Source organism: Hyla sarda, chromosome 3, assembly GCF_029499605.1.
Source record: "Hyla sarda isolate aHylSar1 chromosome 3, aHylSar1.hap1, whole genome shotgun sequence".
Taxonomy (NCBI): Eukaryota; Metazoa; Chordata; class Amphibia; order Anura; family Hylidae; genus Hyla; species Hyla sarda.
The window spans coordinates 213,039,009-213,066,289 of record NC_079191.1 but is presented as its reverse complement, the minus strand read 5'-3'; the positions used below and the strand labels follow the sequence as shown (position 1 = coordinate 213,066,289).

The 27,281-nt window shown below is 41.7% G+C and overlaps 1 pseudogene; it reads left to right on the top strand.

Annotated features, from left to right (window-relative positions):
• Positions 1–16,540: 16,540 nt before the first annotated feature.
• LOC130363492 (U2 spliceosomal RNA) lies at positions 16,541–16,621 on the top strand (annotated as a pseudogene).
• Positions 16,622–27,281: the final 10,660 nt, after the last annotated feature.

Genomic DNA, 27,281 nt, shown 5'->3' with positions numbered 1-27,281 from the left:
TAGTGCACCCGCAGAGCACTTTACATCCACATATGGCCTGTGTTCTTACTCAGAAGTAATGGGGTTACAAATTTTCGGGGGCTTTTTTCCTATTTTCCCTTGTAAAAATAAAAAATTTAGGGTAGCACCTGCATTTTAGTGAAAAAAAAATTTTTTTCTTCATTTTCCCATCCAACTTTAAAGAAAATTTGTCAAACACCTGTGGGGTGTTAAGGAACATAACAAGGGGTATAGTGTATACCCCTTGTTACGTTCCGTGAGGGGTGTAGTTTCCAAAATGGGGTCACACATAGTTTTTTTTTTGTTTTTTTGTGTTTATATCAGAACCGCTGTCAAATCAGCCACCCCTGTGCAAATCACCAATTTAGGCCTCAACTGTACATCGTGCGCTCTCACTCCTGAGCCTTGTTGTGCACCCGAAGAGCATTTTACGCCCACATATGGGGTATTTTCGTACTCAGGAGAAATTGCGTTACAAATTTTGGGGGTCATTTCTTCCTTTTACCTCTTATGAAAATAAAACGTATGGGGCAAAACCAGCATGTTAATGTAAAAAATTTTTTTTTTACACTCACAGGCTGGTGTAGACCCCAACTTTTCCTTTTCATAAGGGGTAAAGGGAGAAAAAGCCCCTCAAAATTTGTAGTGCAATTTCTCCCGAGTACAGAAATACCCCATATGTGGCCCTAAACTGTTTCCTTGAAATATGACAGGGCTCCGAAGTGAGAGTGCGCCATGGGCTCCGAAGTGAGACAGCACCTCACAGCCGTTTGAAAACTTTTTGTTAAAGTCGGATGTGTATATGAAAAAAAAAATTTCCCTAAAATGCTGTTTTTTCCCCAAATTTTACATTTTTACAAGGAGTAATAGGAGAAAATGCCCCCCAAAATGTGTAACCCCATTTCTTCTGAGGACGGAAATACCCCTTGTGTGGAGATCAAGTGCTCTGCTGGCGCACTACAATGCTCAGAAGAGAAGGAGCGCCATTGGGCTTTTGGAGACAGAATTTTTTGGAATGGAAGTCAGGGGCCATGGGCGTTTACAAAGCCCCCCGTGGTGCCAGAACAGTGAACCTCCCCTCACATGTGACCCCATTTTGGAAACCACACACCTCACAGAAGTTAATAAGTTGTGCAGTGAGCATTTACACCCCACGGGCGTTTGACAGATCTTTTGGAACAGTGGACTGTGCAAATGAAAAATAAAATTTTTCATTTTCACGGACCACTTTTCCAAAAATATGTTAGACACCTGTAAATGCTCATTGTACGCCTTATTACATTACATGAGGGGTGTAGTTTCCAAAATGGGGTCACATGTGGGAGGGTCCATTGTTCTGGCACTATGGGGGCTTTTTAAACATACATGGCCTTCAATCCCGGACAAATTTTCTCTCCAAAATCCCAATGGCGCTCCTTCTCTTCTGAGCATTGTAGTGCACCCGCAGAGCACTTTACATCCACATATGGCCTGTGTTCTTCCTCAGAAGAAATTGGGTTACAAATTTTGGGGGGCTTTTTTTCTATTTTCCCTTGTAAAAATAAAAAATTTAGGGTAGCACCAGCATTTTAGTGAAAAAAAAATTTTCTTCATTTTCCCATCCAACTTTAATGAAAATTTGTCAAACACCTGTGGGGTGTTAAGGAACGTAACAAGGGGTATAGTGCATACCCCTTGTTACGTTCCGTGAGGGGTGTAGTTTCCAAAATGGGGTCACACGTAGGTTTTTTTTTTTTGTGTTTATATCAGAACTGCTGTAAAATCAGCCAACCCTGTGCAAATCAACAATTTAGGCCTCAACTGTACATAGTGCGCTCTCGCTCCTGAGCCTTGTTGTGCGCCCGCAGAGCATTTTACGCCCACATATGGGGTATTTTCGTACTCAGGAGAAATTGCATTACAGATTTTGGGGGTCATTTTTTCCTTTTATCTCTTGTGAAAATAAAACGTATGGGGCAAAACCAACATGTTAATGTAAAATTTTTATTTTTTTACACTAACAGGCTGGTGAAGACCCCAACTTTTCCTTTTCATAAGGGGTAAAGGGAGAAAAAGCCGCTCAAAATTTGTAGTGCAATTTCTCCCGAGTACAGAAATACCCCATATGTGGACCTAAACTGTTTCCTTGAAATATGACAGGGCTCCAAAGTGAGAGAGCGACATGCGTATTTGAGGACTAAATTAGGGATTGCATAGAGGTGGACATAGGGGTATTCTACACCAGTGATTCCCAAACAGGGTGCCTCCAGCTGTTGCTAAACTCCCAGCATGCCTGGACAGTCAATGGCTGTCCGGAAATGCTGGGAGTTGTTGTTTTGCAACAGCTGGAGGCTCCATATACGTTTTCATTTTTGAAAATATAAAAACAGAGAGATCAGTCCTCAGTGTCCCACCCACAACTGTGAGTGTGTAGTGGATATCTGGTAAAGATACTAGTAATTCATTACAGGACTTCATTAATTTATTTATATTCCTTGAGTGAAGGAATTCAGTTAACCTCGTGTACCTTAGTGTGAGCTCCACATACCATTTTCTCTTCCTTTCTACGTTTTCATTTTTATTGGCGGGGGGGGACAGTGTAAGGGGGTGTATATGTAGTGTTTTACCATTTATTATGTGTTAGTGTAGTATTTTTAGGGTACATTCGCACTGGCGGCAGTTTACGGTGAGTTTCAAGCTAGGAGTTTGCGCTGCGGTGGAAAATTTGCCGCAGCTCAAACTTGAAGCAGGAAACCCTCTGTAAACCCTCCCGTGTGAATGTAACCTGTACATTCACATGGGGGGGCAAATCTCCAGCTGTTTCAAAAATACAACTCCCAGCATGTACTGACAGACCATCCATGCATGCTGGAGGCACACTGGTTGGAAAACCTTCAGTTAGGTTCTATTGCCTAACTCAGTATTTCCCAACCAGTGTGCCTCCAGCTGTTGCAAAACTACAACTCCCAGCATGTACTGATCGCCGAAGGGCATGCTGGGACATGTAGTTATGCAACAGCTGGAGGTACGCAACTACAACTCCCAGCATGCTGAGACAGCTGTTTGGGCATGCTGGGAGTTGTAGTTTTGCAAGATCTGAAGGGCTACGGTTTAGAAACCACTGCACAGTGATCTCCAAACTGTGGCCCTCCAGATGTTGCAAAACTACAAATCCCAGCATGCACTGACAGACCATGCATGCTGGGAGTTGTAGTTTTGCAACAGCTGGAGGCACACTGGTTGAAAAACCTTCAGTTAGGTTCTGTTACCTAACTCAGTATTTTCCAACCAGTGTGCCTCCAGCTGTTGCAAAACTACAACTCCCAGCATGTACTGATTTCCGAAGTTATGCAACAGCTGGAGGTGCGCAACTACAACTCCCAGCAAGCCGAGACAGCTGTTTGCTGTTTGGGCATGCTGGGATTCGCAGTTTTGCAACATCTAGAGGGCTACAGTTTAGAGACCACTGCACAATGATCTCCAAACTGTGGCCCTCCAGATGTTGCAAAACTACAAATCTCAGCATGCCCATACAGTAAACTGCTGTGTGGGCATGCTGGGAGTTGTAGTTTTGCAAGATCTAGAGGGCCACAGTTTAGAGACCACTCTATAGTGGTTTCAAACTGTAGCCCTCCAGATGTTGCTAGGAAACTCACCGGCTTCCATAGGATCCAGGGAGCCGCATCGCTGGCCTCTTCTGCCGGCGATCTTCGCCTCTACCGCCGCCGCCGATGGGTAAGTGGATCTTCAGCGTCGGTCCTCCTCGGTTTCCCCATTCTGCCCCGCCTATTGTGGGTGGGCAGAATGGAGAAACCAAAAGTTAACCCCCCCGCCCTCGATCTGCTATTGGTTGTCACTTCTAGATGACCAATAGCAGGGATAGGAGGGGTGGCACCCTTGCCACCTCACTCCTATCCCTTCAGGGGGATCGTGGGTGTCTTGGACAACCCCGATTTCCCTTATTTTCCGGGTCACCGGGTCACCGTAGACCTGTATGACCCGGAATAGGCGCAAATCGCCGGTGTGAATTCACTGGTGATTTGCGGCGATCATGACCGCCCCCCCCCCCCCCCCCCCCCGGGCATTAGCACGGGATGCCTGCGGAATGATTTCAGCAGTCATCCCGGTCCGATCACCGCCCGGCCAGCGCTGTTGATCGGAAATGCGGAGGGCGTACAGGTACGCCCTCCGTCTTTAAGTGGCGGGATGCGAGGGCGTATCCATACGCCCTCCATCCCCGACGAGTTAATGGAAGACAATTACAAAAGGTTTTTATTTGGTATAAGGAATTAAATATTAAAATTATGTTTAATGACAGTGCCCATTTAACATACCTATATTGTTTATTTTCCGACATCTCATTAAATACTTAAGCCAGATGTGGTCTTACATCCATCTGCATGCCAATATATTTGAACTCAAGATCCCAGTGCTGTAAGGGAACAAAGCTAACTAGTGAGCCAGCACACTGCCAAAAAAAAGTAATCATGTTAATGTGTATAGCATGATAGCATGTGTGTGCAGATGTTGCAAACCTATCAATTCTCCTTTATTGCCATTCTCTCATCCTTCTCAAAAATTTACTGTAACTGCTAAACTGCTAAGACACTAGACAAAATTGTACCAAAAATATAAGACTAATAGTGTATTTATATTCATGACTTCTGGATAAGCTGCAACAGTAGGAAAGATTAAAAGAATGCAAACCCAGGCCTTTTTGGCAGCTAGACAATTGGTCTTTTAACCAACAGATGGCAGTCCACTCAAAACTTTTTACTTTTCAACTTGTTACATAGGCTGCATAAAATATTAAATTACGTTTTGCCACAAAAATAATAGCATGCAACATGAATACAATTTTCCTATATTAAATAAAAGTGAACCACTAAATATTTTAGAGTGTATTAAAGTATGTGTCATAATTATTATACCCTTATGGTAATCGTGCTGGTTCATGGAAGGCTGGATAAAATGGCATTAGTGTAACAGCTGGTGATGGAGAAGTGGATCCGCTGGACCTGTGTGGATGATGGCGTGGGCCGTACCAGGGAGCGGAGTCTAAGGTGCCGCTGGTTTTCACCAGAGCCCGCCGCAAAACAGGATGGACTTGCTGCAGCAGGCGTCACCCGGGTCGCTACTCCTGATACAACTAGTCCACACAGGCTGCCGAGGTGTAGCGTGGCACAGAAAGGATAAGGCAAACTTGTAAGGCAAGTTCATAGTTAGGACAGGCAAAAGGTCAGGGCTGGCGGCACAGGTGCATGGTCAGGGATGTAGCAAGGTGGTCAGAGGCTGGCGGCACAGAAGCAATGTCAGGAACGTAGCAGGAAGGTACGGTACACGGATGGTCAGAACACACAGAAAAAAGGCTCAAGGAGACACAAAGATGCGGCAGAGGTCAAGTGGAAGTCAGTCTCCTTTATAGGGTCAGTCACCTGGCAATTACCGGAACGCTGGCCCTTTAAATCTCAGAGAGCCGGCATGCATGCAGTATGGGACGGGTGTGCGCACGCCGGAAAACAGAGCACATCAGAGTGTGGTGAGGTGATAAGGAGCAGGGAACACGGGAGTGCCCGCGATCCGGGGAGCGGACCGCATCACCAGAGGGGGGCAGAGGAGCACCTGCAGCCGGGACGCTGGACCGCAGGAGCGCCCGTTACAGTACCCTCCCTGAGGTTTTCCCCTCTTTCTAGGGTGAAGAAACCTAATAACAAGATCCCGGTCTAAGATGTTTTCCTCAGGTTCCCAGGATCTCTCCTTAGGACCAAACCCCTTCCAGTCCACCAGAAAGAACCGTTTTCCCCTGATGGTCTTGGTGGCAAGACTCTCTTGAACTTCAAACACATCAGAGGCCCCGGAAACAGGAGTAGGAGAGATGTTCTTCTGAGAGAACCGGTTAAGAACTAATGGCTTGAGGAGGGAGACGTGGAAGAAGTTTTGAATGTGCAGAGAAGGAGGAAGATGTAATTTGTATGCAACCGGATTAATGTGGCATAGAACTTTAACCTGTTGGGGACGGAGAGTGTACCTGTACACCCTCCGCCCACTCCCTTTCTATAACGCGGGGCCAAAGTGAAAGTAAACGAATGCCGGTTAGCTCAGGGGGCTGTTCAGGATCGCCACGGCATCCCAAACAGCTGTAGGACAGCAGGAGGGTCCCCTACCTTCCTCCATGCTGTGTGATTGCCGAATGACTGCTCAGTGCCTGAGATCCAGGCATGAGCATTCAAGCGGCATAATCATTTATCAATGGTTTCCTATGAGAAACCATTGATCAATGTAAAAGATCAGTGTGTATGCAGTGTTATAGCCCCCTATGGGAGCTATAACAGTGCCAAAAGAAAAGTGAAAAAAAAGTGAAAATATTTAATAAAGATCATTTAACCCCTTCCCTAAAATAAGTTTGAATTAAAAAAACTGTGTAAATAAAAAAAAAACTGTGTAAATAAAAATGACATGGATACAGGGCAGATAGTAAGGAAAACGCACTCGAGTGCAAGCCAGAGGAAGCGCCCCCATGCGCAAAACTAGTTGCCGCCTCTTTTCACGCCCCCTGCTTGTGACCATCCACAGCTCCCTGTGCACCTGTCTCTATACCGAGAACTACGTTAAAAATAAAGAATCTTCATTCGTCTCAGCAAGAAACGGGGTGAGTTCGTTTTCCTTACTATCTGCCTTGTATCCATGCTGTTGCTTCTATGATCATACAGAAATTGCCTCGTATCCTACCCATTGTCCTTTGCCTTTAGGACTAGCAGTGCCGGACATCTACTTCATTCCTTTGCTTATTGAAAAATAAAAATAAACATATGTGGTATTGCCGTGTGCAGAAATGTCCGAATTATAAAAATATATTGTTAATGAAACCGCACGGTCAATGGTGTAGGCGCAAAAAAATTCCAAAGTCCAAAATAGCGTATTTTTTATCACTTTTTATCTCATGAAAAAAATAATAAAAAGCGATATAAAAGTCCGATCAACACAAAAATTGTACCACTAAAAACGTCAGATTATGGCGCAAAAAAATGAGCTTCATACCGCCCCGTACGGGGAAAAATTAAAAAGTTATAGGGGCTAGAAGATGACAATTTTACATGTATAAATATTCCTGCAAGTAGTTACTATTTTTTCCAGAAGTACGACAAAATCAAACCTATATAAGTAGGATATCATTTTAATTGTATGGACCAAAAAATGTACTGCGTAGAAACGGAAGCCCCAAAAAGTTACAAAATTGAATTTTTTCTTCAATTTTGTCGCACAATGATTTTTTTCCGTTTCACCGTAGATTTTTGGGTAAAATGACTGATGTCATTACAAAGTAGAATTGGTGGCACAAAAAATAAGCCATCATATGGATTTTTTGGTGCACAATTGAAAGGGTTATGGTTTTTAAAAGGTAAGGAGGAAGAAACGAAAGTGCAAAAACGGAAAAACCCTCTGTCCCAAAGGGTTAAAAGGACCCAAGTACCACGGCCCAAGTTGGTAACTAGGTTGCTTCAGATGAACATAATTCGCAGAGAGCCAAGCCTTGTCCCAGGGAGAATAGACTGGTGGAGATCTCCTCTTCTTGTTGGCCTGGGACTTCATGCAAGAGGAGGCGAAAGCTAAAAAACACCGGGTTTCCTGACAAATAGTTTGAAAGTCCCGGACCAAAACTTCTACTGCTGGTACATCAGAAGAGGCAGGCAGAGGAAGAGGAGGATGGGGATTATGACCGTAGACAATAAAGAACGGAGAGGTACCAGTAGACTCTGAGTCACGATGGTTGTAAGAGAACTCATCCCAGGGTAACAGATTGGACCAGTCATCCTGCTGAGCACAAACAAAATGGCGAAGATACTCTCCAAGAACTAGATTTTCTCGTTCTACTTGGCCATTGGTTTGCTTATGGTATACTGATGAAAAATCCAATTTGACTTTGAGACAGGCAGAGGGCCCGGCAAAACTTGGAAACTAACTGAACCCCTCTGTCGGAGACGATGTGTAGCGGAAGACAATGCAGGCAGAAAATATGTTGGAAGAACTCATCTGCCAACTGAGGAGCTGAAGTAAGTCGTGGCAGTGGTACAAAATGAGCCATCTTAGAGAAACGATCAACGACCACCCAGATGACCTTGCAATTGGAGGAAGATGGTAGATCAGTGATAAAATCCATGGCAATGTGGGTCCACGGACACTCAGGGACTGGCAGAGGCTGTAAGAGGCCAGTTTGCTACGAGGCGTTTTGTCACTGGCACAAATTACGCAGGTATGGACATAGACAGCAACATCACGCTCCAGGTTCGGCCACCAGTAATGACGGGTGATAAGCAAAGTAGATTTCCATACTCCTGGGTGGCCAGCCAATAAGGAAGAATGTCCCCAGTTCAGCACCTTAGCCCTAAGGCGAGTGGACACAAAAGTTTTTTTCTGGAACTTGCTGAAGATCGACCGATCAATCGATCAGGAGGCACTATATGACGAGGCTTAGGTTCCTGGTCCACCACATCGGCTATCGGCTCTGACATTTTTGTGCGCAGGACAAAAATGGATGAGAAAAGTATACAGGGCAAAGAAAAGTGACCACCTGGCCTGCCCAGGTTTCAGACATTGTGCGGACTATAAGTAAAAAAGATTTTTATGGTCCGTATAAATATTGATGAGAAAAGTTGCTATGTCTAACAAGTTATGCCATTCTTCTAGGGCAAGCTTAATGGCCAAGAGTTCCTGATTACCGATGGTGTAATTCCTCTCAGCAGGAGAAGAAGTTTTAGAAATGAAGCCACAGGTCAGTGTTTTGCCCTTGGAGGATTTCTGAGTCAAAACTGCTCCTGCACCTACTGAAGAGGCATCCACTTCGAGGTAGAACGGCTTGTCGAGATCAGGTCTCCTCCGCTGCAGATGACCAGGACTTTGGGTTAACACCTTTCTTGGTAAGAGCCACAATCGGAGCTAACAAGGTGGAGAAGTGCAGAATGAGCTATAGATAGTAGTTGGCAAACCCAAGGAAGCGTTGAATAGCATGTAGGCAAGAAGGATGCGGACAGTTAAGAATTAAAGACAGTTTATCAGGATCCATCTGTAGGCCTTGGTTGGCGACAATATAGCCAAGGAAGGGTAAAGTCGATTTCTCGAAAAGGCATTTCTCAAGCTTGACGTAGAGGCGGTTGCTCTGAAGGCGTCGCAGAACATGACGCACATGAGTGTGATGAGCTTCCAAGTTGGGTGAGAAGATCAAAATGCTGTCCAGATGCACCACCACACAAGTGTAAAGGAGATCTCGGAAAATGTAATTAACAAATTCTTGAAAAACGCCCGGGAGCCACAGACACCAAAGGGCATCACAAGGTACTTATAATGCCCATCACGAGTATTAAAAGCCACCTTTCACTCGTCTCCTTCCCGGATTCTGATAAGGTTATATGCCCCTCGCAAGTCCACTTGGTGAAAACCTTGGCTCCCTGTAGGCGGTCGAATAGTTCAGAGATTAAGAGGGATACCGGTTCTTGATGGTGATTTTATTGAGTCCCCGGTAATCAATACATGGGCGAAGAGATCCGTCTTTTTTTTCCACAAAGAAGAAACCGGCTCCTGCTGGAGAGGAAGACTTCCGTATAAAACCCTTCTGTAGGTTCTCTCTGATGTATTCAGACATGGCCTGCGTCTCAGGAGCCGACAAGGGATAAATTCTTCCCCGAGGGGGTAATCGGCAGAAGATCAATTGGACAATCATAGGGTCGATGTAGTGGAAGACTCTCCGCTTGTTTCTCTCAAAACACGTGAAGTCTTGAACCTGATCCATTCCTTGTGTATAACACCCACTTGCATCCTCAGAGGTTCCTTGATGAACTTCACTGCCGAATTCAGAAACTCCCCATTGATAGAGGAGATGTACAGTGGTTTTGAGAGTTGTGTGACTGGAAGATGATATTTGTAGACCAGAGTGGCATCTACGAAGTTCCCTGCAGAACCGGAGTCCACAAAGGCAGAAACGTAGAGCAAAGACCCAGTAGAGGTGAAGAGCTGAACTGGCATGTATAAACAAGGAGGGAAAGTATTCACACCTAGAGTCACCTCTCCCACATGCCCTAGATGCGTGCATTTCCCAGATGCTGAGGCCAAAGAGGGCAATTGTTATGAAAATGCTCCGGACTAGCACAGTACAGGCACAGGTTCTCTTCCCGTCGGCGCGACCTCTCTTGCAGGGACAGGTGAGCACAATCCACCTGCAGGGGCTCTTCGGCAGAAGATAAGGAAGTAGGCTGAGGCGGACGCTGAAACACCGGAGCCAAATGTGGAAGACGACGGGCAGGTTTGCGTTCTTGACGGAGCTCCTCTTGCCTCTCGGCAAAATCTATGTGGGTCGCCAACAGAATCAATTCCCTCAAGGAAGATGGTGAGTCCCGTGTTGCTAGAGCCTCCGTAACCCTGCTAGAAAGTCCCTCCTTGAAGGTAGCACACAGGGCTACGTCATTCCAATCCAACTCAGATGCTAGAGTACGGTATTGAACTGCATAGTTGCCCACAGAAGAGTCCCTTGGTGGAGATTCAGGAGGGCTTTTTCGGACAAAGACGCCCGTGCTGGCTCCTCAAAGACACTTCATAATTCCGAAATGTAGGCTTGTAGGTTGGATGTCACAGGATCACCTTTGTCCCAGAGAGGAGAAGCCCAGGCCAGAGCCTTGCCGGAAAGAAGACTGACCACGAAAACCACTTTGGCATGTTCAGACAGAAACTGATCAGCCATGAGTTCCACATGCATGGAGCATTGGGTAACAAATCCCCTGCACAATTTAGGGTCCCCTTCATACTTGTTAGGCATAGACAGATGAAGTTTGGGACCTAGGGATGCCACGGAAGGAGCGGTCCCCGAAGAAGACTCAGGAGCAGGTTGCCGTTGTTGTTGCTGCTGCATGGAAAGGAGCTGCTCCATCATGGCAGACAATAGGTTCAGTTGTTGGGCCTGCTTCACCAACTGTCGAGACTGCTGAGCAACAATTATAGAGAGGTCTGTGACACTAGGCAAAGACACCTTGGCGGGATCCATAGCCGGATCTTACTGTAACGGCTGGTGATGGGGAAGTGGATCCACTGGACCTGTGTGGATGATGGCGGGGGCCGTACCAGGGAGCAGAGTCACCCAGGTCGCTACCCCTGATATGACTCGTCCACACAGGCTGCCGAGGTGTAGCATGGCACAGGAAAGATAAGGAAAGTTCATAGTTAGGACAGGCAAAAGGTCAGGGCTGGCGGCACAGGAGCGTGGTCAGGGATGTAGCAAGGTGGTCAGAGGCTGGTGGCACAGGAAGGAAAGGTACACACTGAAAACACATTCTCTAAGCCTCAAGGAGACACAAAGATCCAGCAGGAGTCAGTCCCCTTTATAGGGTCAGCGCCTGGCAATTACCATTTACCGACACACTGGCCCTTTAAACCTCAGAGAGCCAGCGTACGCGCAGTAGGGGACGGGTGCGCGCGCACTGGTAAACAGAGTGCTTCAGAGAGTGGAGAGGTGAGAAGGAGCAGGGAACACGGGAGTGCCTGCGTACCGGGAAGTGGACTGCAGCATCAGAGGGGGGCAGATGAGAGCATCGGACCGCAGGAGCGCCCATAACTGCAGGGGAGCGCCTGCGGCCGGGACACCAGACTGCAGGAGTGCATATAACAGCAGAAGAGCACCTGAGGCCGGGACGCCAGACCGCAGGAGCACTCGTCACAATTAGCTATGGCCAAACTGATGTTTTTAAAACTACACCTCCCAATGGAGTATTTATTAGCCTTGAAGATAGCGTATCCCTACCTTCAATATTTCAGTTTAGATGTGGTGCTAAAGTATTGTTAAATTCTGGTTATATTCTAAAAGAAAAGTCTTAAAACAGTAGACTACGAACACAAATGATATAAAATGTGTTAATATTCCAAATGTAACTTGATACTTGCCCAAGAACAAAAACTGACACGTTACTTAAAGAGAGCTGCACTGTCAGCTTCAAGTATTACCCTGAAATATAATTTAACATAAAGAGGAAGTCAGCTTTATTTCAAAAGTATATGATGCACATAGCTTTTGGCAAAGGTATAACACAGTGTATGCTTGGAATGTAATAAAGCTTATCCGGCATAGAGAAAAATGAGTAGGATATTAACTAAATTAGAACTGCCTGATTTCTAATGGAAAAAACATACGCTATTCATATTTGACCTAATTTCACAGCCTCGACATAATGACAATAACACTTACAGCTCAGCAGAAACATCCAGGGAAGAAATAAAGAGAATTTCTCCTATTTAATCACATTAATGCCATATATTGGTGTGACTTTAATAAAACAAAAAATACAATGTGCAAGCTTCAAATATGTGTCTAAGTAAAATACCGTCAGAATAAGGTGCCTAGAGCATGATTGGTTTACGGTTACACATCTAACACATAGATCTATTCCCCTCGTTTCTGGTGTGATTTAATACGATTACTGTGTTTTAATTTAGCTCAGAGGTAACATTTATATTGGGTGACAAATAAAATAACCTAAGTCACAATCTTTGATTGCTTTCCTGTTACAGCTAACAGCTCCTCACTCGAATACATTGAGGAAAATGTGAATTTCAAATGTTGCTTTGGCTCCACTGTATTAAAATATAAGAAACTTGGTCTAGTTCTTGTTTATTTCACATTCAATGGCAGATGTCGGGTCACAATTTTTTTTCTTTTGTTTATTTATTATTCTTAACAAATGTAAATATTATTTATTTATTTTTTAGTAAAAGTTACACTTTTTGCTGATGGTGGGCAGTTGTTGTGGGAAAATGGGATGGACAAGAGTGGTGTTGGTGAATGTTTTTGTGGTAGAAGATGTGTACGTGCGTCAAATTTATTAAATTGTGCTGGGCATTAGTCTTGTGCGCGAATATTCGAAATGTGAATTTTTACCGCGAATATCCGCACTTTGCGATTTCGCGAATATAGTGATATATATTCATAATGATGAATATTTGTGTGTTTTTTCTTTGAATATGCGAATATATGTGAAAGCTCACTATGCAAGTGTCATTATGCATTTTCTCATGGGGTAAAAAAGAGAAGGAACATAGCGAATATGCAAATTTCGGGAATAAGGACGAATATTCATCCATATATTTGTGAAATATTGCGAATTTGAATATGGCCTATGCCACTCATCACTACAGGGCATGTGATAAAAATGGAGCTAGCGCAAATTTTTTACTTAGTACTCAACTTTGGATGGTACCTCCTCTGCGACTTTTTCCTGCAGCTTTTTAAACTATTTGCACCAAAATGTGCAACATTTTAAGGACTCAGGGTTTTTCCGTTTTTGCACTTTCGTTTTTTCCTCCTTACCTTTTAAAAATCATAACCCTTTCAATTTTCCACCTAAAAATCCATATTATGGCTTATTTTTTGCGTCGCCAATTCTACTTTGCAGTGACATTAGTCATTTTACCCAAAAATGCACGGCGAAACGGAAAAAAAAATCATTGTGCGACAAAATCGAAAAAAAAAACGCCATTTTGTAACTTTTGGGGGCTTCCGTTTCTACGCAGTGCATATTTCGGTAAAAATTACACCTTATCATTATTCTGTAGGTCCATACGGTTAAAATGATACCCTACTTATATAGGTTTGATTTTGTCGCACTTCTGGAAAAAATCATAACTACATACAGGAAAATTTATACGTTTAAAAATGTCATCTTCTGTCCCCTATAACTTTTTTATTTTTCCACGTACAGGGCGGTATGAGGACTCATTTTTTGCGCCGTGATCTGAAGTTTTTATTGGTATGATTTTTGTTTTGATCGGACTTTTTGATCACTTTTTATTCATTTTTTTAATGGTATAAAAAGTGACCAAAATACGCTTTTTTGGATTTTGGAATTTTTTTGCGCGTACGCCATTGACCTTGCGGTATAATTAATGATATATTTTTATAGTTTGGACATTTACGCACGCGGCGATACCACATATGTTTATTTATTTATTTTTTTTACACTGTTTTATTTTTTTTATGGGAAAAGGGGGGTGATTCAAACCTTTATTAGGGAAGGGATTAAATGACCTTTATTAACACTTTTTTTTTACATTTTTTTTGCAGTGTTATAGGTCCCATAGGGACCTATAACACTGCACACACTGATCTCCTATGCTGATCACTGGCGTGTATTAACACGCCTGTGATCAGCATTATCGGCGCTTGACTGCTCCTGCCTGGATCTCAGGCAAGGAGCAGTCATTCGTCGATCGGACACCGAGGAGGCAGGTAAGGGCCCTCCCGGTGTCCGATCAGCTGTTCGGGACGCCGCGATTTCACCGCGGCGGTCCCGAACAGCCCGACTGAGCAGCCGGGATACTTTCAGTTTCACTTTAGAAGCAGCGGTCAGCTTCTAAAGGGTTAATACCGCACATCGCCACGATCGGCGATGTGTGGTATTAGCCGCGGGTCCCGGCCGTTAATGAACGCCGGGACCGAAGCGATATGATGCAGGATCGCGGCGCGATCCCGCTTCATATCGCGGGAGCCGGCGCAGGACGTAAATATACGTCCTGCGTCGTTAAGGGGTTAAAATGCTGTCCTCAGCCAGTTTGTAAGACAGGTCTGAGCCTGTGTGCATTTGGGACAAATTGAGATCTTTGCGACAAATTCTTCGACAAATATTTACTACAACACAGCTCGATTTCTTATGTAAACCAAAAGTCGCATTTTTACACTGAAACAAATCCTGCTACAATTTAACCCACATTTTACACCTCAAAAAACATGAAAATCCGTTGATAAATTCCCCCATCAGTGTTTGGATAAATTTTTGTGCAGGTTTGTAGTCCACATTTTGTTACTTAAAATGTTGCAACCTCTGGTAATCTTTACTTGTAGTCTTTACCTTTAATTGTAACTAGAACTACAAATCCCAAGGGAGTATACAGGCTGTTTGTGGCCGACAGACATCTAGAAGTAAAGGGACTTTCCTTCTGGCTGACTAGGAAATTGACGTTCCAGAGAAGTCCACTGCAATATTAAATTGGTACAGTGTAAGTCCCTAAATCCAAGTCCCTACATTCAATCCGAGGTTGCTAACAATTTGGCGGCAGCCGTTTTTGAACATGCAGTGGTGACAATACTGCTGACAAATGATGTTTAAAAATCAGATGGAGTATAAAAAGATTAGAATCACCACTACAAAAAAGAGAAATCAAGACCCTTCCAAGATTGGTTCGAAAATGTAGATACAACCAAGATTGGTTCGATAATGTAGACAAAACCACCAGACTATCGCTTGTACTGCTGGTAGAAGAAAGGGAACATGATTCTTGACCCACACCACATCTGTAATCTGCAACTCATTGGAAGGTGGAGGATACAGGCATCATAAGCTCTGCAGGTCAATATAGTCTCCCCATCTACACAGAGTTTGGGTGGGAGGAGAGGAAAGAAAGGGGGTTATTCCACACTAAAAGGGTGAGTCAGACCCTAGTTATCCCTATTGGTATAGTGTGGTGAGACTACACCTACTTCCACAGGGACCATCGGGACTCTCGCCCTATAAAAGAGTGACCCCTACTTGAATCTACCCCTCAGTTTTACCCTGAAAATCCCTGGTAAACCCACACCCTTAGTGTATCCAACCCAACACATTTCCACCACGTGTAATGGGTTCTTCAGGGACTGATATAACATACAGTGTGCCAGTTAAACATAAATCAATAATATCCCACCAAGGAAAAATAGGGATAACAATAATGATTGGGCAGACAAAGTTAGCAGCACTGTTTAAGCCATGCAGTGGTGTACTGCAAGATAAACACCATTGTTTTTAGGAGCCATGCAAATAAAAAATGTCTATAGTTGTATTCCTTTAATATTAAAACACAATTGTAAGTATATGTCATAATTATTTTTCAGTTTAAAAAATAATTTTTTAACTGTTCTTTGGAAAAAGAATAATAATTTAAAAGCATTCATTCCAGATCAGTAGCTTTTAACAAGCATGTAAAAGTCATTTATAAGTACAATAGTTCTTTCAATATGCTGTGACGGCTATCACATACCTCCAATAATGCTCTTAGCAGCTATTTTACATAGGAAACTTTTGTCTTTCATAACAGAATGCTAGAAAACTTTTCACATTGCTCAGTATTGCTGGCCAATAAACCAGTGATAAAAACTGAGCATTGCTGGGAATTGAGCTGCCGGGAGTATATTTTCGGCATTTTAGCTGCCACAATCAAAGTTGTTAATCAAAGGGTTAATGTCGGGCATCGGCCCGATCGCCAATGTCTGGTATTAGCCGCGGGTCCTGGCTGCTGATAGCAGCCGGGACCGAACGGCTATGAAGCAAGCTCCTGTATCGTGTGTCCTCTAAGGAGCAGTTGCAGTAGGCTTCACTTTACTCCCTTTACAATTAGCCACCACCCAGGTCAAGTGATAGATAAGAAAGATAGCCTTGGGGCATGAGAGGTTCTTCTCTCTTGTGCACATAACCATATGCTAGAGGATTTGCATGCAAGAAACATAAGTAAATAAATACTTTCTGCACAAAACAATTGGACCCATCAATGTTATGTTATCGCTTCTCGGCCTTTTGGCTAAGATCAAGTGTAGTATCTGTTCTTATCAGCTTCATACTGGTGGAGAGGCCCAACTGGTGTGGGGCTGGTGTGGATGGGTGCTGCATGGAGGAGGCAGGTGTACCGGGCATTCCGGGGCTGGTTCTGAGGAATCAGCTCGACGGCTGTCCTGATGTGATCGGTTTTCTCTGGGTCTCGCCATGAGGTAGAGGGGTGTAGAGCCGAGGTACTTCTGTGCCTCGAGGAGTGGTGACCCTGAGGTGCCGAAACTCACTGGGTGTTACCTCACTGAGTGAACGCACTGCACCATACTCTTCACCTTTGGCACTCACCCTTTTTATCCCGGCCTTCTGGCCAGGATCAGGGCAATTTTTATAGATCAGGCCGGATGACCGGGCAGTATATCTGCACTCGTCCACTTATTTATTTATTTATTTTTGTTTGTCACTGTGCCACGTTTGTGTCTTTATTTGTACACAGGATTGTCAGGATGCGGTAGCCCTTCTGGGTGTCCCTCCTGGTGGTCTAGAGGAGGTGTGTGTGGCCATTAGGTTCCTCCCCTCCCTGCAACCCCTGGGCATCTTGGCTTTGGTCAACATGCCACCAGTATACGGCTCCTCGGCTGATACCTTGGCTAACGCCTAGGTTGAAGCCAGGAGCATTTTCAGCCCCTTAGTAGCTTCTGTGAAAAGGGGCATCGAACCTGGATCCTTGCAGGTGCCTTTTGGCCCGGAGGTGAAGGGTAGGTTTGTTGGGGGGCCTCTCTCCTGTTGGAGAAGGGCTTAGCGATAGACCGCATCCTTTGTGCACGTTTTTTTTTTTGTGTGACACGTTTGCACTTTTTCTTGCACTTTGGGTGATAGAGAGCACTTGCCTCGGCTCTTAAGAAAAGAAAAAAAAAGTGGACCCATAAATGTGGCACATTACAAGCCATATTAGAATTAGACACGTTTTGTGTCTAATTGTCTGACAGGTGCCAAATTTATTACAGACCATGTGGAAAAATTGTAGATACATGCACAAACCTAGACCGCCTGTCTAAAACATAGCTGGTGTAAAGATGTAGGGGGAGATTTATCAAAACCTGAGCAAAAGAAAAGTTGACCAGTTGCCCATAGCAATCAATCAGATTGCTTCTTTAAATTTTAAAAAAGGCCTCTGAAAAATAAAACAAGCAATCTGATTGGTTGCTATGGGAAACTGGTCAACATTTTCTTTGCACAGGTTCTGATAAAAAAAAAAAAAAAAAAAATCCCATACAGTTTTAGTAAATTTCACCCTGCCTGTGAAAGCAGTTTAATATGGCATTTAGTGGGCTATACATAGTTACATAGTTAGTACGGTCGAAAAAAGACATATGTCCATCAATACCACAATTCTATAGCAGTCCAACAGAAAAACATCATGTGCCTTTATATAATGTTAAATGTATAAGGATGTACAGTGGTAGGATTGCCATGTCATGTCTCTGCACAACTCTGTGTTTGTACAGAAGCAGAATATGTCCTTATGCATGAGACTTTTATATAAATTGAAGAAAGGGAGCAATATTTATGTGCAGTTGTAAGTCAGCTTTTTTTTATAATTTAATGTAGTGTACTATAAAATGACTGGAGGACGATAGAGAAAGGCCTGAAGGCTGAGGAAGATAACAGAGGAGGGCATGCAGGTAGAAATGTAGGAGAGAAAAAAAAAACAAGTAATACGGGGTGCTCTCTGGCATTGTAGGTTGGGTACTTGGATGAAAAATAAGAAAGCGAAGGAAGGATGCCCACCACCAGACTTAAGTGATGGTACTGACCTCTGGAAGCTGCACGTAGGGTATAGCACAGCTCCAAGGGGTTATCGGTAAGTGGTGAGATGTTTCAGCTTGCTGCTCGGTGCCCCCTTGTCCGTCACCCCAAACGGGGTACGGAAGAGACAATATTGTAGAGAGAGTGCAGAAAATGCGGGGGCTCCGAGTGCTACTGTGATGGTAAAATTAAGCGAAGATGCCAATGGTACACAGGAACTTTTTAATTATGAATAAAAGTAACAACTGGACAACGCATTTCGGTGTGCTCTCATGCCTTCCTCAGGTCCACAAAGATAATTTTATGGTGTCCTGTCTGGGTTCTTCTACGGCCAGCACACAGGAAGAACCCAGACAGGACACCATAAAATTATCTTTGTGGACCTGAGGAAGGCGTGAGAGCACGTCAAAATGCCTTGTCCAGTTGTTACTTTTATTAATAATTTAAAAAGTTCCTGTGTACCATTGGCATCTTCGCTTAATTTTACCATCACAGTAGCGCTCGGAGGCTAGAGCCCCCACATTTTTTGCACTCCCTCTACAACATGCAGGTAGAAGAGACTGATGAAGGAGAGGATAAGATGGAGGCAGAGGATAAGAATGAGGATAAAGGAGGAGGACAAGGAGGATAGTGGTGAAGGAATACATCAAGGTGCACGTTGAGGATGAGGAAGTAGCATATGGAGGATGAGAAGGTGAATAAAGGAGGTATACATGGAGGCTGAAGAGGAGGATGAGTGAGGAGGACATGGAGGCTGAAGGAGAGGATTAAGGAGGAAGGCTGCCAGCCTCTATTGGCTAAAGTACCAGGTGTGTCATCAGGGGGGGCAGCCAGGCAGGTCAGCATAGGAAAAGACTAAGTCACGCAAGTGGCCCATCAGGGGAATGGGAGCCATGCAGTGACTTTAATACATGCCATTGTCAATGTGAAGTCTGTGATAAGCTGCAGCTCATGGTCCACAGGCCCTGATTGTACACAAGACTGTTACCTAAGTTGACACTTTAAGGATGTAGTGATCGGCACTTCCGTAGGTTATGGTGGTGCATTTGGCAAAAAATAGCCCAATGTAGAAATAGTAAGAGACAGCAGAGGAAGGCATACTGCCGAAATGTGTCCTGTCATACCGGGTATGTGAATAAAGTTCCCTTTTCTGCAGTATATTTGGTGAATGATAGGCCTCTTACTATTTTTACTAAGTTGGCACTGGCAGCCCTCTGCAAAACTGGCAGTGCAGCATCTGTGCTGCATATAATTAAAATTTACATCAGCAGCCCACTGATTGGCGATCTAGGAGGCCCTCCGGTAATCTAGCCAGCCCGCCAGATTGTCAGACCTGGGCCTATCGCTCACTGTACACTGCACATAAGTGTCCCTGACTGCCCGCCATCTGCCAGGCCCTTCTAATATATAAATTTATAAACCAGCTCCCCTGCGACCCCCTTCCTATTTTATGAAAGATGCTGTGGCACAGATCTGGTATTGCCCATAGCAAGCGACCGCAGCTCAGCTTTTATAGCCACTCACCAATCCTGACACAAAATCAACAGTATTACTATTTAATATGGGCAAGGAGCCAAAAAATGGTGCAAAATGAACATCTACACCTCCTCATAGTAGAGGTTGATTTCTTTTTTTAGGCTCTTGCTCTTCATATTTGCTGTATGTATCAGAATGTCTTCTTGTGCATGAAGCAAATATTTCCATAGGTGCCCACTCAACACAGACCAAAAGAGTGGTTTGCTTCAGGAACCAGTATACAGTTTTTATTTTTATATATGAAAGATACCACTAAGTAGCATTGGTCATAGGCATACATAAAAGAAAACGGCAGGGTGTCCCTTGATGTATACCTTAGATGAGACTCTGCAAAATGCAGTGTATGAAGAGCCTAAGGCAGAACAAAATGCGCCTGATTTATTAAGATGCTTTTTAAAAAATGTGGCACATTTTACTTCAATAAGCTTCACTTGTAGACTGGCCTATAAAATAAAGATCTACCGTTGTATATAAAAACTGTCTCACTGAGTGATGTAAAAATTGGGTTAGGGTGCGCTTGATTTTGTTGAAATATATCTTTCAATTATTGCAAACATTGTGTAAACTAAAGCACCTTCACAGTAGATTGTCCTATTAAAAATATTAGGATTCACAATCTGATCTACAGTATGATAGCCGGTTCTTTCCACAAATAAATGTGATACATTGATGATTTCTGAGCACAAACTAAGAAATATATGAGTTATAGATCAAGGAGTATGTGCCTAAATAATGTCAGACTATGTGACAAATATACTCCATTTATCCATTCATCACTTTACATCACCCACTCTTTAACATTTTAAAAACAGGAAATGACTCCCATGTCATATGTATATAAATAATATATATATATATATATATATATATACATATATATATATATATATATATATATATATATAGTCCAACCAGTGATGGCACAACACTCCAAAGTTTTTAAAAAAACGTCAATTTATTCACCACATGTTACAGACAGCAACATTTCAGCTCAACACTAGAGCCTTTTTCAAGCATGCTTGAAAAAGGCTCTAGTGTTGAACTGAAACAATGCTGTCTGTAACATGTGGTGAATAAATTCACGTTTTTTTTCAACTTTGGAGTGTTGTGCCATCACTGGTTGGACTATCTAAACGGGTCAAGATCAGACCCAGGACACCGAGCACCCACACGCTTTGTTTGGTGGTGCTGCAACTATTTTGGTATTTATATATATTTAAATGATATATGTTTAAATATATAAAAAAAATCTTTTCTTTGATATATAAAAAAAAGAAGTATCACATAATCATTTGATACATGACCCTCTTGATCAATAATAATGATAAAACATGTCTAATAAATCCCAGGTATATTATCATCATCAGTAATTTAGGTTAACTATTGCCCTTATAAAAAAAAAAAAAAAAAAAAAATGAAAAAAAAATAACAATATTTCCATTATTGTCAAAACAACTACTTCTATGTTTTTCAGGACAAAGTAAAACCAAAAAGACACAGCTAAAAAGTGAAATGGCCCTAACATTTGAGCTGTATTATTTTTGTAACAGTACACATTGTCCCATTTGAGCCTATGAGAATACCCCTTATCAGTACAACCTGTGGACCATTTGTTTAGCAAACTGCTGACATTTGCTATTTTGGATGGTGTCCTAGTGTCTCTTTTGCTGGAGAAAGGACATGATCCCAACTGACAAATGTATAGCTCATTAACCAGGCTTGTAGGGCATTGCTGCTGCTCATGGGAAAATACCACATTGTGCACCCTGCATACTAGTTACAGCAAAATACCACATTGTGCACCCTGCATACTAGTTACAGCAAAATACCACATTGTGCACCCTGCATACTAGTTACAGCAAAATACCACATTGTGCACCCTGCATACTAGTTACAGCAAAATACCACATTGTGCACCCTGCATACTAGTTACAGCAAAATTCCACATTGTGCACCCTGCATACTAGTTACAGCAAAATACCACATTGTGCACCCTGCATACTAGTTACAGCAAAATACCACATTGTGCACCCTGCATACTAGTTACAGCAAAATACCACATTGTGCACCCTGCATACTAGTTACAGCAAAATACCACATTGTGCACCCTGCATACTAGTTACAACAAAATACCACATTGTGCACCATGCATACTAGTTACAGCAAAATTCCACATTGTGCACCCTGCATACTAGTTACAGCAAAATACCACATTGTGCACCCTGCATACTAGTTACAACAAAATACCACATTGTGCACCCTGCATACTAGTTACAGCAAAATACCACATTGTGCACCCTGCATACTAGTTACAGCAAAATACCACATTGTGCACCCTGCATACTAGTTACAGCAAAATACCACATTGTGCACCCTGCATACTAGTTACAGCAAAATACCACATTGTGCACCCTGCATACTAGTTACAGCAAAATACCACATTGTGCACCCTGCATACTAGTTACAGCAAAATACCACATTGTGCACCCTGCATACTAGTTACAGCAAAATACCACATTGTGCACCCTGCATACTAGTTACAGCAAAATACCACATTGTGCACCCTGCATACTAGTTACAGCAAAATACCACATTGTGCACCCTGCATACTAGTTACAGCAAAATACCACATTGTGCACCCTGCATACTAGTTACAGCAATACCAGAGGAATTCATCATTTTTGTGGCAGTTTTTAAGCCAAAACCACAAGTGGATCCAGCAGGAAGGAGACATGTAATGCCTTAATGTATAGTTCCCATATATCTTTAATGCACTCCTGGTCTGGGCTCAAAAAATGTGCAATTTTTTTTTTTAATAAAGACATTATAAGAATTGAATGTGCAAATATTGTTCATTCTAGGCAGATAATTTCAGCAAAGTAATGCTGTAAAACAGTGTTTTCCAAACAGTGTGTCTCCAGCTGTTGCAAAACTACACCTCCCAGTATGCCCGGACAGCCTTTGGCTGTCCGGGCATGCTGAGAGTTGTAGTTTTGCAACAGCTGGAGACACACTGTTTAGAACACTGCTGTAAAAGTACCAGATACTCTTATTTTCTGTTAAAAGCAACAAAAACCCAAACAAATAGATGTTTTAAATTACATGCTGTGAACTTTACTGTCCAGATCATATACATAGCACCTGTGATCACAAATATATGGATAGCACTGTAACTGTAACATAAACACCTCTGGTATATAGCAACTGTACTATTTCTAATCACAAATATTATAGCTGTAACTTTATTATAGCAAATGTTATTGCAGAAACTATTATCACAAATATCATAGTTGTAACTTTATTGTAGCAAATATTATTGCTGGAACTATAATCACAAATATTGTAACACATATTCATAAGCTCATATATTGCAGTTGTGACGTATAACTTTTTAAACTTTTCTGTTGTAACGATTTCTTTTAACGGAGGTATATTACATATGTCTATACATCTATCTATCTATTTATCTATTTATCTAATAATGTCCCAGGAGAGCAGCACAACCAAAAGCAGAAAACTAGAGATGAGGTGCAAGTAGTGAGGGAGCCTGGGTCAGAGGATCCGCTCATATAAATCCAAGAAGCAGCAGCAGCACACAAATGTATTCGTGTCAGAAAGTACTTTCGGGTGCTGCTGCTGCTGCTTGGATTTTTTTTTTTTATCTATCTATCTATATTATATAGGTAGGTAGATAGATAGATAGATAGATAGATAGATGGATATGAGATAGATAGATAGATATGAGATAGATAGATAGATAGATATGAGATAGATAGATAGATATGAGATAGATAGATATGAGATAGATAGATAGATAGATAGATAGATATGAGATAGATAGATAGATATGAGATAGATAGATAGATAGATAGATAGATATGAGATAGATAGATAGATAGATAGATAGGAGAAAGATAGATAGATAGATAGATAGATAGATAGATAGATAGATAGATAGATAGATAGATAAATAATAGATAGATAGATAGATATTAGATAGATATGAGATAGATAGATAGATAGATAGATAGATGATAAATAGATAGATAGATAGATAGATAGATAGATTATAGATAAATAGATAATAGATAGATAGATGATTGATAGATAGATAGATAGATAGATAGATAGATAGATAGATAAATAGATAGATGATAGGTAGGTGATAGATAGATTGATAGATGATAGATAGATAGATAGATAGATAGATGATAGATAGATAGATAGATAGATAGGTAGATATAGATAGATAGATAGATAGATAGATGATAGATAGATAGATAGATACGAGATAGATGATAGATAGATAGATAGATAGATAGATATATGATAGATAGATAGATAGATAGATAGATAGATGATAGATATGAGATAGATAGATAGATAGATAGATAGATAGATAGATAGATATGAGATAGATAGATAGATAAATAGATAGATAGATATGAGATAGATAGATAGATAGATAGATAGATGATAGATAGATAGATAAATAGATATGATAGATAGATAGATAGATTGATTGATAGATGATAGATAGATAGATAGATAGATAGATAGATGATAGATAGATAGATAGATAGATAGATAGATATGAGATAGATAGATAGATAGATAGATAGATAGATGATAGATAGATAGATAGATAGATAGATATGAGATAGATAGATAGATGATAGATAGATAGATAGATAGATAGATGATAGATAGATAGATAGATAGATAGATAGATGATAGATATGAGATAGATAGATGATAGATAGATAGATAGATAGATAGATAGATAGATATGAGATAGATAGATAGATAGATAGATAGATGATAGATAGATAGATAGATAGATATGAGATAGATAGATAGATAGATGATAGATAGATAGATAGATAAATTTAAATAGATATGATAGATAGATAGATAGATAGATAGATAGAGATATATTAGCTGTAACTTCATAATTAGGTATAGCTACAATTCTATGATCACATCTAGAATAACGGTCACATAATAAAAAATAATATATAATAAAATAATATATAAAAATTGTAACAGATATGTAAAATAAATGTGCAATGTATTGTTCCTGCTGCTATCTTTCTGCAGGTGACATTTATAGATGGGGTATTTGTAGAATTGCTGCAGGTCGCATCTCTTTCTATGACATCTCTAGAAGAGTCCGAGTGCATCCATGTGGAAACAATGACACTTCTATATTCACCCCAGATGAATGCTACAGCAGGTAAGTGTCCAGTATAGGACACCCTATACTTATCGTGCACCCAAATTTCATTTCACTAAATTGAGACCTGCGGAAATGTCCAGACATTTTTATCTGTGCATCATTCATACAGAATAGATATTATACGGTATATCTGATCTCTATTTTGAATATATATATATATATAAATAGATGGTTCTCCATAGGATTGTGAGACTATATGATGATTTAAACATATGGTAAGAAATGTGTTACATCTGGGTATGTTCTTGTTTGCTTCTTTCCAGCTTAATGTATTTTACCAGACTTCCTCATTTACTAGGTAGAAATATTGACTTGTTTCCCTGTAAGAAGACTGGTGGCTGTGTCATGCTGCTATGCTGGGTGATGTGTATGTCACTGTCACGATATGGACTCACAACCCTATGATGGCTGTCACAGACGTGTGATCTATTGTGATCCTTTCTCCGGGATACAACAATGTTATGAGTTGTGGTGAACCCCCTATGACCATTAACACCACATAGTGATCTGAAATGATAGTGTATAATAGACTTTACTAATGACTGTGATGACATCCACAGCTCTTCTAGACATGAAGCTGCAAATATACAGCACTCCTTGTATATGTGTCAGTCATACCCTTTAGTGCTTTCCAACCAGGGGGCCTCCAGCTGTTGTAAAACTACAACTCCCAGCATGCCCGGACAGCCTTTGGCTGTCCGGGCATGCTGGGAGTTGTAGTTTTGCAACAGCTGGAGGCACACTGGTTGGGAAACTGCTTTAGTCTGTAGTAAGATACAACATATACAAACGATTCCACTTGTAACTCCACTTGATTACATTTCCTCTGCTACATCTGTCACATTATAAATGGGGATTTAGCTACATATGTTGCACGGAGTAAACTGATTTAGGCTGCAATCACATCTGGTTTTTGCAATACGATTCCCGTATCAGTTTTTTTGTAAAAAAAAAAAAACGTGTCTCAAAACCGGACTGAACTGTATACAACTGTATAAACCTCTGTACAGTTTTAAACCGTATACAGTTTGAAAACGGATGTCCGGTTGCATACAGTTTAATACGTTTTATTAAAAAAAACGGATATGGTTTTATGTTTGTCCTTCATTAAATAAAGTTCTTCTTGTTCTATTTGTGGGAAGAACTTTCAGCATGCACTGCGCACGTGCAAACTGCAAAACCGTATTGTGCAAACCGGATGAAACCGTACGCACATGCGGTTCTGTACGGTTCCCATTGACCACCATTTAAAAAAAACGTATACGGGTTGTATGCGTTTTTTTTACCCGGACATAAAACCGTAGTAGACTGCGGTTTTGTGTACGGGAAAAAAACTGATAAAATCGTAAATGATGCAAAACGTACACAACCGGATGCTACTGTTGGCATACGGTTTTCAATGATATGTCTATACATACGGTTTGCAATACGGTTTTTAAACTGCAACCGGATACAGAAACCGTATTGCAAAAACGAGATGTGAATGCAGCCTTATACAGTATTAACAGGAATGAAAGATAAATGTCTGCAATATGTGGTTCTAGGTGAAACCACAGGTCTTAGAATGTAATGCCAGTTTACAGATTAGGACACAGGTACAGCAGTTTCGCAACTAGGTTGCAGACTACTCTTATCATGTGCTTTATTATCATAAAATCATAAATATCTGCACAGTTAGGACAGTGGGACTTAGTAGGCACTTGGATTTATCATGACGGATTATGAGCTTTTCATGCCAGAATGTGAAGTCTCTCCGTGCCAGAAAGAGTAAGACATTAGGCTAATACCTGATACTGTTATCAAGGAGAGGAGACCCTCTCCATATGACTTATAGCCCCCTACCATTGTAACAATTAGTCCTAATGCTTCTCTGCACTAGACGAGTGGAGATCCTGGAGTGGAGCACTTATCATGTCTGCTGGATGGATTGCCGGTGCTGAACAATAGGAAGCAAGATAGTCACTGACTAAGAAGCAAGATAGTCACTGACTAAGAAGCAAGATAGTCACTGACTAAGAAGCAAGATAGTCACTGACTAAGAAGCAAGATAATCACTGACTAAGAAGCAAGATAGTCACTGACTAAGAAGCAAGGGAGTCACTGACTGCAATGATTGTACGAAAAATCCCAGAATATAAGAATCTAATGATGTGAAGACTGAAAAAGAGCAA